The sequence below is a fragment of the Leguminivora glycinivorella genome, chromosome 4, assembly GCF_023078275.1.
Source record: "Leguminivora glycinivorella isolate SPB_JAAS2020 chromosome 4, LegGlyc_1.1, whole genome shotgun sequence".
Taxonomy (NCBI): Eukaryota; Metazoa; Arthropoda; class Insecta; order Lepidoptera; family Tortricidae; genus Leguminivora; species Leguminivora glycinivorella.
Window position 1 is genome coordinate 1,704,217 of NC_062974.1, and position 8,729 is coordinate 1,712,945.

The following is an 8,729-nucleotide window of genomic DNA, read 5'->3' on the forward strand; positions in this document are numbered from 1 at the left end:
ATTCGAAGCTGCCGCGTCCAATCGCCGTGGCTTTCGTCAGACGAGTCAAACGTGATGATTTCTTAAAACACGCAAAGGTACGTCGAAACATTAAGAGCGGAGATATTGTTGGACGCGGCGGTTCGAATTCTAGAATATATGTAAATGAGCGCCTGACTGGGACAAACAGGCAGTTATTTCGCGGTGCGCGGCTGTTTGCTAAAGAACACAATTTTAAACATTGCTGGGTGCGAAACGGCAACATCTTCGTTAGAAAACATGACGCGTCCCGAGGAGCCCCGCGATCCTCATCCGGTCAGAGGCAGACCTCGCGGCGCTGGCGCCAGTGGCGCCTGAGGCGGCGAGCGAGACCACGTCGGCTTCGGGCCGGCCGCGGCCTAGCACCGTGGAATTACCGTGTTAGGATTAGCGTTTCTGCACAAACAGTCTTTATTGTTAATTGTAAAATAGTAATATCCCTTGTGTTCTGTAACTGGACCCGATGTATTTTAGTGCTTAATATGATGATGTACGTAGTATTTAAAATATTGTATAATCCATTGTCATGCACAATAGACTTTAATAATCATATCTCAGACCTACATAGTCAGAAACTAACACACAAATACACATCTACATATATATATACACAACGGACAGCGCAGTCTGAGGAAAATAACTGTCAATTTACTTCTCAAATGATTATATTTGTTATAATAATATTGTTTGTCCTTAAATATATCCCAAAGATACAAACTTCTCTGAGTATGGCTATAATCTCATGGTTTCTGTTTACTTTCTCTCTCCAAATTGTTTTTCTGTGTGTAAAATAGACCTATTAGAAAACATCGATAAAACGTATGAACTGAAATGCCATACTATTTCTCTTCCTGAAGATTGTTCGCAGATATTATCTAAATATAATCTAAAAATTCTTAGCTTAAATATACGAAGCGTTAATAAAAATTTCGACAATTTTCTTGTAGTAAAAAAGCGACTGGGTATTGACTTTGATGTTGTTGTTTTTAGTGAGTGTTGGATAAACGCTAGTTCTACTGTACCCCAACTGCAGGGTTATAACTCCCATTGTTCTAGTAAAATCATCAACAAATCTGGCGGTGTAATCGTTTACATTAATAATAGATGGTCAACAATTTTTTCCGAGCCGAATATTGATGACGCAAACTGTATTGTTGCTCAGGTCCCGGGCTGTTTTACATTATTGGCGGTGTATAGGTCTCCTAGTTTTCGAAATCTTGATGCATTTACACAATCACTAGATTCATTGTTGAATACATATGATAGTAGTCCTTGCTTAGTTTTAACAGGCGATATTAACATCGACATTTTAGCCGCAGATCAGCCCAATTCCCAATGTACAGACTATCTTTGCATGCTGGCGGAACATGGACTTCTCCCTAGTATTAACACTATAACTCACCTAAAATCTTGCATTGATCATATCTTTGTACCCGCAAGATCTAATGCAGAGTCAATTGTCTGTGCAGCAGATCTGACAGATCATGACGTAACTATGGTAGGGCTTTCGCTTAACATGATCAAACCGACCAAAAGATTGATTCCCACTTTGAAAACAGACTATGAGTCTCTAAGAATCGAGCTGCAAAATACAGATTGGTCTCCTATCTTAACGAGTTTAAATCTAGAATCTAGCGTGGAGATGTTCTCTACTATAATAGCAAATGCTATATCTAAGTGCTCTATAAAGTCACACATCAGCCGCTCTAAAGTCATTCATCAGCCCTGGATGACCCCTGGGTTGGTTAAATGTTCAAAACATAGGGACAAACTCCACCAAGCTGCTCGTAAGGATCCTGAAAATGCAATGAAGAAACTGATATACACACGATATAGAAACTTCTATATCTCCTTACTAAGAAAATTAAAGTTGGAGCACGACAAAAAACAATTATTGGAACACCGTAATGAGCCCAAAAAACTCTGGAATGCTATACACCGCATCACTCACAAATCTGTCAAAGTCTCCGCAGCCGAAAACCTCCTAAATTCCATGCCAAACTCAGTCGATGCCCTAAATGCTTGTAACAATTTTTTCTCGGAAGTGGGTTCTCAATTAGCAAATACGATTCTGCAAAGAGTGAATGAAAGCCAGGAATCTTTAGCTCAAAAAGTATATCTCAGCACAACTCCTACTTCATTTTTCATCAAACCTACAGACTCTAAAGAAATTCTGGGCCTCATTAGACAGCTCGACGTTGATAGCGCACCAGGATTTGATGGCATTAGTAATGGTCTTGTGAAAGTAATTGGCGAAACCATAGCAGAACCACTAGCAGCTATATTTAATTTAAGTATATCGTCGGGTTCCTTTCCCCCAAGCTTGGAAGACCGCGACAGTTGTCCCTATACACAAAAGCGGCCCTTCAGATATTCCAAACAATTTTCGCCCTATATCTCTGCTGGGTGTCTTCTCGAAGCTCCTAGAACGAGTAATAAATAAACGACTGGTACATTTTTTGGAATCCAATAACCTATTATCGCGCCACCAATACGGATTTCGCCGGGGCAAGTCCACTGAAGAGGCAGTAATGTATTTAACGGACACCGCTGCGTCCCTTCTTGATGGGGGTCGGTGCTGTGTCGGTGTCTTTCTAGATTTAGCTAAGGCTTTCGACACGGTTTCGATCCCCATCCTAATTGCAAAACTAGAGCGGCTTGGTATTCGTGGTCTAGCGCTTGACTGGTTCTCGAGCTATCTACTGGGCAGAAATCAGCGCGTAAAAGTTAATCTTCATTACAGTGACGTGAAATCTGTCTCATTTGGCGTACCACAGGGCAGCATCTTAGGTCCTACGCTGTTTACAGTCTACATAAACGACATTATGTCGCTAGGCCTTAGAAATAGCGAAATCCTTTGTTACGCCGATGACACAGCTATTCTGTTCAGTGGAAGCTCGTGGCAGGATGCAGGAGCAGCAGCCGAATCTGGGATGCGTGAAATTGCCAACTGGCTTGAACGTAACCTGTTAACTTTAAACGCTGACAAAACACAGTTTCTGTGCTTCCACAAGAGTATTCGGACGCGTCCTCCTGTCCCAATGAATATATTAAAAATCCACGGCTCAACTTGCTTTGCTCACCAGACACCTCAGAATTTAATCTGTAGCTGTAAATACATACACAAAGCAACCCACGTTAAATATCTAGGCGTCACCTTAGATGAAAATCTGAATTTTAAAAAACATGTAGCGGTTGCTGCAGCCAGAGTCCGGAAACTCATCTATACGATGAAGTTCTTGAGAGATGTCGCTGACAAACATTTGCTGAAATTGGTATACGTGGCCCTGTGCCAGCCGGTACTCAATTACTGTATCCTGGCTTGGGGAGGCTGCTGTAAGTCCAACCTGATTACTCTGGAAAGAGCTCAAAGAGCGGTGTTAAAGGTATCCTTGCGCAAACCGCGACAATTTTCAACAGAGAGCCTTTTCAGAGAGGCTGGAGTTCTCAGTGTTCGTAGACTTTTTATCTTGCGAGTTGCCGTTTACATGCATAGCCGGATAATAAACTGCTCATCCTACCCTAGCATGCTGAATCAACGTATCTTCAGAACATCTGTACCTCGAGTCCGTAGTAGGTTCGCTAGACGCTTTAAATCATTTATTTTCCCTTATATTTATAACGCTGTGTTGAAACGATGTGACATTAAACGCTGCCCTCTCCCTAAAGCTAAATCCTTATTACGTAAATACCTACTGCCTTTAACTTACGAAGATTCTGAGAGAATATGCTGTCTTACACAATAAACATTTTTAACAATGAGTCCGTCCCTCACACACACACACACACACACACACCCACACACACCATACATATTCTTACACACTCTCTCACACTACCTAAATCACTAGTTACGAAACTCTCTGTTTTCATTTGATATTTTCATTCTTAGTCTAACGTTATATTTTATATTAATTGTAATTGGTACTTATATTTGTAAGTTTGCATGCACTTAGTATTTATTTTTTCTTAAGCCGCTGTTATCTGGTCAAATCGACCATGTAGCTGACTTCCACGATACAGGCTTAGCCTAGTGTGGGAGTCGTCGATTAATTGCAAATTGTATTTTAAACTAATTCTCTTGGTTAATAAAATATTTTTAATTTTTTAATTTTTTTTTTTAAAAGACAGTAAATAAAAGACAGAACGATTAAAGGTCGGTTTTTCAGTCGCCAGATAAATATATCTACCAGATAAAGTTATCACTATCCTTTTCATCACACGTATAAATGACAATGGCAGCTAACATTTATCTGACAGATATTATTTATCTAGCGATTCAAAAACCAGCCCTTAAAGTTCAACTCGCGCTCTCTTTTATTTACACGGGAGAGACTGTCTTTTGTTCGTTTCTATTACCCGATAGCGATAGCTCGTCGCTTGCTCACTTTTGATAAACAGGGCACTGTACTTAAATTAGGTACTACGAGTACAGCCGACCATTGGGAAAATTACCACGGAAAACCGATAAAGACTCGCTTTAAAATTAAGGAGCAGCTGTGTCCAAAATCTCGCTAAAGCGTCATTAAAACTCAGTTGGGTAAAACCCACAGTAGACTTACGCAAATTAACAAGTAATATTAAAAATAACATATATTTACCTATTTAAAACTATACCGGGTGTCCCTAAAACTAATGCCACAACATTAATTAGCTATTAAGTGAATTTGACCGCATTGAGAATGTCAAGGTTTTTGAGATTTATAAAACGTAAAGAAAAAAGTGCTAATATTTCGACAACCTAGACATTTTCATTAAGTTTTAGAAACACCTGGTACATGTACATTTCACTTAAAAAAAAAAAGATCAGCAATAAGTGTCTTGCCTACTAAAGTAAAATTCATAATCCTACGGACTAAATTGACAAATGACTGACAGGTAAAATGATACCAGGAACAGCAAAATTAAAATAGGGAAGGGTATATGTCGATAACAATATATCGACAAGTTGTAAAGTACATACAACAGACAAGTTTAAATCAAGAATAAGTATATTGGTTTCAAATAAGAGGTACACATTTTGGTTTGTTCTATGTATCTTTGAGGTAGTGGATGGATGCCACGCATTTTTACCCACTACTTTTAAAACATAAAAAGGTTTCCGAGCCTGTAGGTAAAAAATAAAATACCATGTCCGACGATAATCAATTATCTGTCACGCTATGGCAAGTATGTCATAAATATCTATATAATTTTCGAATAATATTATTGCTGCTTCGAAATAAAAAAAATATCTCTAATTAGCGGTCTACAGACCTTTTGATCTGTCGAAATCACAGAAAAAGTTGGTATATTGATTAGCCGATCAAATTGCCAATTTCATTGTCCCGTCTGGGTGCACCTTAAATCCACGATGTAATCATAATTTTAATATCGATAAGAACGACACTGGCCAAACTGTGGCAACATTCGTTCACACTTACTTGTCAATTTGGTCCGTAGGTTTATGGATTTTACTTTAGAACTGTCGTTCAATTTTCATTATTTTCGGCCAATTATGGCATTCACAGCCTAAATAATGTACTAGCAAGAGAGGTTGTGTTTCTTTAAATTCTATTTGATAAGATACTCGTACAAGTCAATGATTAGATATACAACCTAAATAGATATTCATAGGTAGTTAGTTTACCTACTGGGTATACCTATATACTATACTGGTTAATATATTTGGGGGAAGCCAACAAAGAGTTTCAGCCTTAATTAAGGCTAACTGTTCCCAAAATCTGGCCATAAAATCGCCATTAAAGTCGTTCGAATAAAAGTGGTTAAACCTTACACCAAAATTAACCAGGTGTAAATGGTGTGATTAACATACCTATTAATGTATTTAAAATAATGGAAGGTTTTAATAGAAAGAATATAATTATTGTATAATAGTACAAGTACAGAAGGCTCACTCCTTTAATTTTCACAACAGCGCACGTGTCACCACTGAATGGGCCGCGAACTCGCGGCCGCCGACATGTACTTGTAGGCGGCGATAGAATCGCGGAGTGAGCTGCCTCTGCTAAAATTGCCTTTTGGGTCAATTGCAGAAAAAATGTACCTTTCGGTGAATTTTGTGTCCCGTGAAATGAAAATTAAGCCTCTCAAGTATGGGCTAAATTTAGTACAGTCACCGGCAATAACATCGTACAAAAATAATACTGCATAAATATCTGACACACTCTTATGGCCCTAGAAATAGGACTGTGTCAGATATTTTTGCAGCCTTCTTTTTGTGCGATGTTATTGCCGATGACTGTAAAGTCAAAAACTTAAAAATTAACTAAGTTAATTAGATATGTTTCGGAAGTGGCCTTATTCTGCTTTTAACCCATTCGCTGACCCTACGTCCATAGCCGAACTGCTGCCGCAGAAAAGACATACCCGTAATTTTGTGTATTTTCAAAGACAGTAAGTCGACAGGCGGTTCACTGTTAGTGAAAGGTTAAAACATTTTCAAAAAAATAGGCCTGGTTATGATATGGCTTGGATTTGTTAGTGTCAGGATTGGAGCTTTCAAACAAAAAGTCACTTTAGATTCTGAAAGATTAGGTCCATAATTTTGACGTTTATTACAATTTTAGAAATTGGCTTTAAATAAGCAATTCAAGCTTTTTTCGTCAACACGCTCACTCTGTCCGTGGCTTTTCTTTGTAACAGTAAATAGGAAATGTATTTATTTAGGTACTCAAACTTTATTGCAAAAAATATACACAAAGATGCACAAATGGCGAACTTAATACCAAAAGGCATTCTCTATCAATCGACCAATTTCTATTCTTCCAAAATGTCTATTTTTGTGTTAAAAAACATTTGCTACATTCGACACGATGAAAGTGTACGTGGTATCCGCAATTATTTTATGGCTTATTTTGCTAATTCGTTTTGGCTTGTACAATTGTGAGTCTCCGTAACACAGCGTTATCCTGTTACCCAAACGTACCGTTTAATGATGTGGCACGCCGCGGGAATATAATCTGCCGCATATTATTTATTCCCTGGGGCATATTGCGAATACCCTTTTCCGGGAACATCCGTAATTTTGTTCAGTGGAGTTATCGCCTTTCTTGTGGCGTCTCGTTTTTGTCCACAGCTTGTATTGTATGACTAGGGACTAACCCTGGAAGCGGGTATAAGGGGACGTAGTTACGCAGAAACGTTCCAACCCATCTGAAATTGTCATTGAAATGATAAACTTTTGTTTTTCATACAAGGTCTAAAACTTAATGACAATTTCTGCGTAACTACGTCGGAATGGTTTGTAAGATTATTATGAATGTGATTACTATCTGACAACCCGAAGACAAAATGAGTTCGATTTCTTAGTTTTTCATCAAATAGGGATTTGGTAAATAAATGTACCCATATAAGTTATATTAGTGGGTACTAAAGGATACTTATAACGGTCCTACGTTTTGAGTCTTTGTTATAAGGACCGTGGTTTTAACTCGCGACCTTCGAGTTGAAAGTCGCATAAGTAGTTTTATGGCTAAAAGGCTACTATAATGGTGGAGTTTTTAGGGAAAATAATGGTTTCATATGCTAGCAACGGTGTAAAAAATAACTGAAATCCTTATTCAACACAAACAAATTTCGCATTTTCATTGTTAATACTCGTACATTTTTCATTGTTTCAGATATCCGAGTTTTTGGTAAGTTTATTAATTACTAGCGAGACATGTTATTTATATTACCGGGAGGTAAATGACTTGTCACTAAAGGCGGTCTCCCATAATAATAAACAATCAACGCGCCAACAAAGAGGTTTATTAGTAGACTCTTCATTACATTGACAATAACTGTGGGAGAAATTTATATTGAAAATAATAAAGAGCATTTGTCAGTAAGTATTAAAATTTCAAATACATTTTTTGTGAATCTCAGTAGATTAACAATAAAATTTCAAAACTTTTCTTTTACCGTGATTTACATATATGTATACATAACTATTTTTGTATCCGATATTTTTTAAATTATAATTCAGTACACTTAAATCACTTGAACATAAAAATCTAAATCAATTTAAAGTACTAAAATTAAAAGAAGGTTTATCAGATATACCTAATCTCTTTTCCCTGAACCCATTCCATTGTAATCCAACGTATGAATCATATAATCATATTTTTCCAATTAAATTCATCTAATAATTAATTACGCACCAATCCACAACCATTGCATTCACACACACAAACATGCCGTTACAAACACTTACCTTGTTTGTCTACAACATTGGAAAACAACGGGCACAGAACGCGTGCGTTCCGGGAGAATCCGGGAAAACAACTGAGCGTTCCCGTTCTGCGCGGAACGGTGCGCAGTGAACGGGTTAATTCACTAGTGACCTTGTATTTGAGGTTATGTGCCAGTATTTTTTAACCCCTACTTTTTTAGTAAATGTTTTAGGCTACAGCTCTCTTTATATTGGTATTTTCTATTCTTTGGAAAACAGTGTCTTGAGCTGCAATTTCAAACAAATCGTAAAGATGTCACGGTCAGGTTATAGTGGGTCTAAATTCAGTTTGAGTGAGAATGTGGAGGGGTTCCGTAGAAAATGGTTGGAACCTGTGAATGGGGGGAGGGGAGGGGGTTTACATAACGCGCCGATCGATCGGCGCGGTTGGAAGCCTCTATTCTGAAGGATGTTAGGGAATTTATTTGGATTAGATTGGTTTGGGTAGTCTTTTTTGCTAATTTTATACATTAATATTTAAATTTATGTACAATGC

At 37.9% G+C, this 8,729-nt stretch overlaps 1 protein-coding gene across 1 annotated transcript in view; it reads right to left on the bottom strand.

The window, feature by feature from the left end:
* The window catches only part of LOC125225145, a 59,041-nt gene extending 50,763 nt beyond the window's left edge, over positions 1–8,278 (bottom strand). Inside the window, exon 1 of the mRNA XM_048128717.1 lies at positions 8,216–8,278. The gene's annotated coding sequence lies outside the window, so the exon portion shown is untranslated. The remainder of the gene's footprint in view (positions 1–8,215) is intronic.
* Positions 8,279–8,729: the final 451 nt, after the last annotated feature.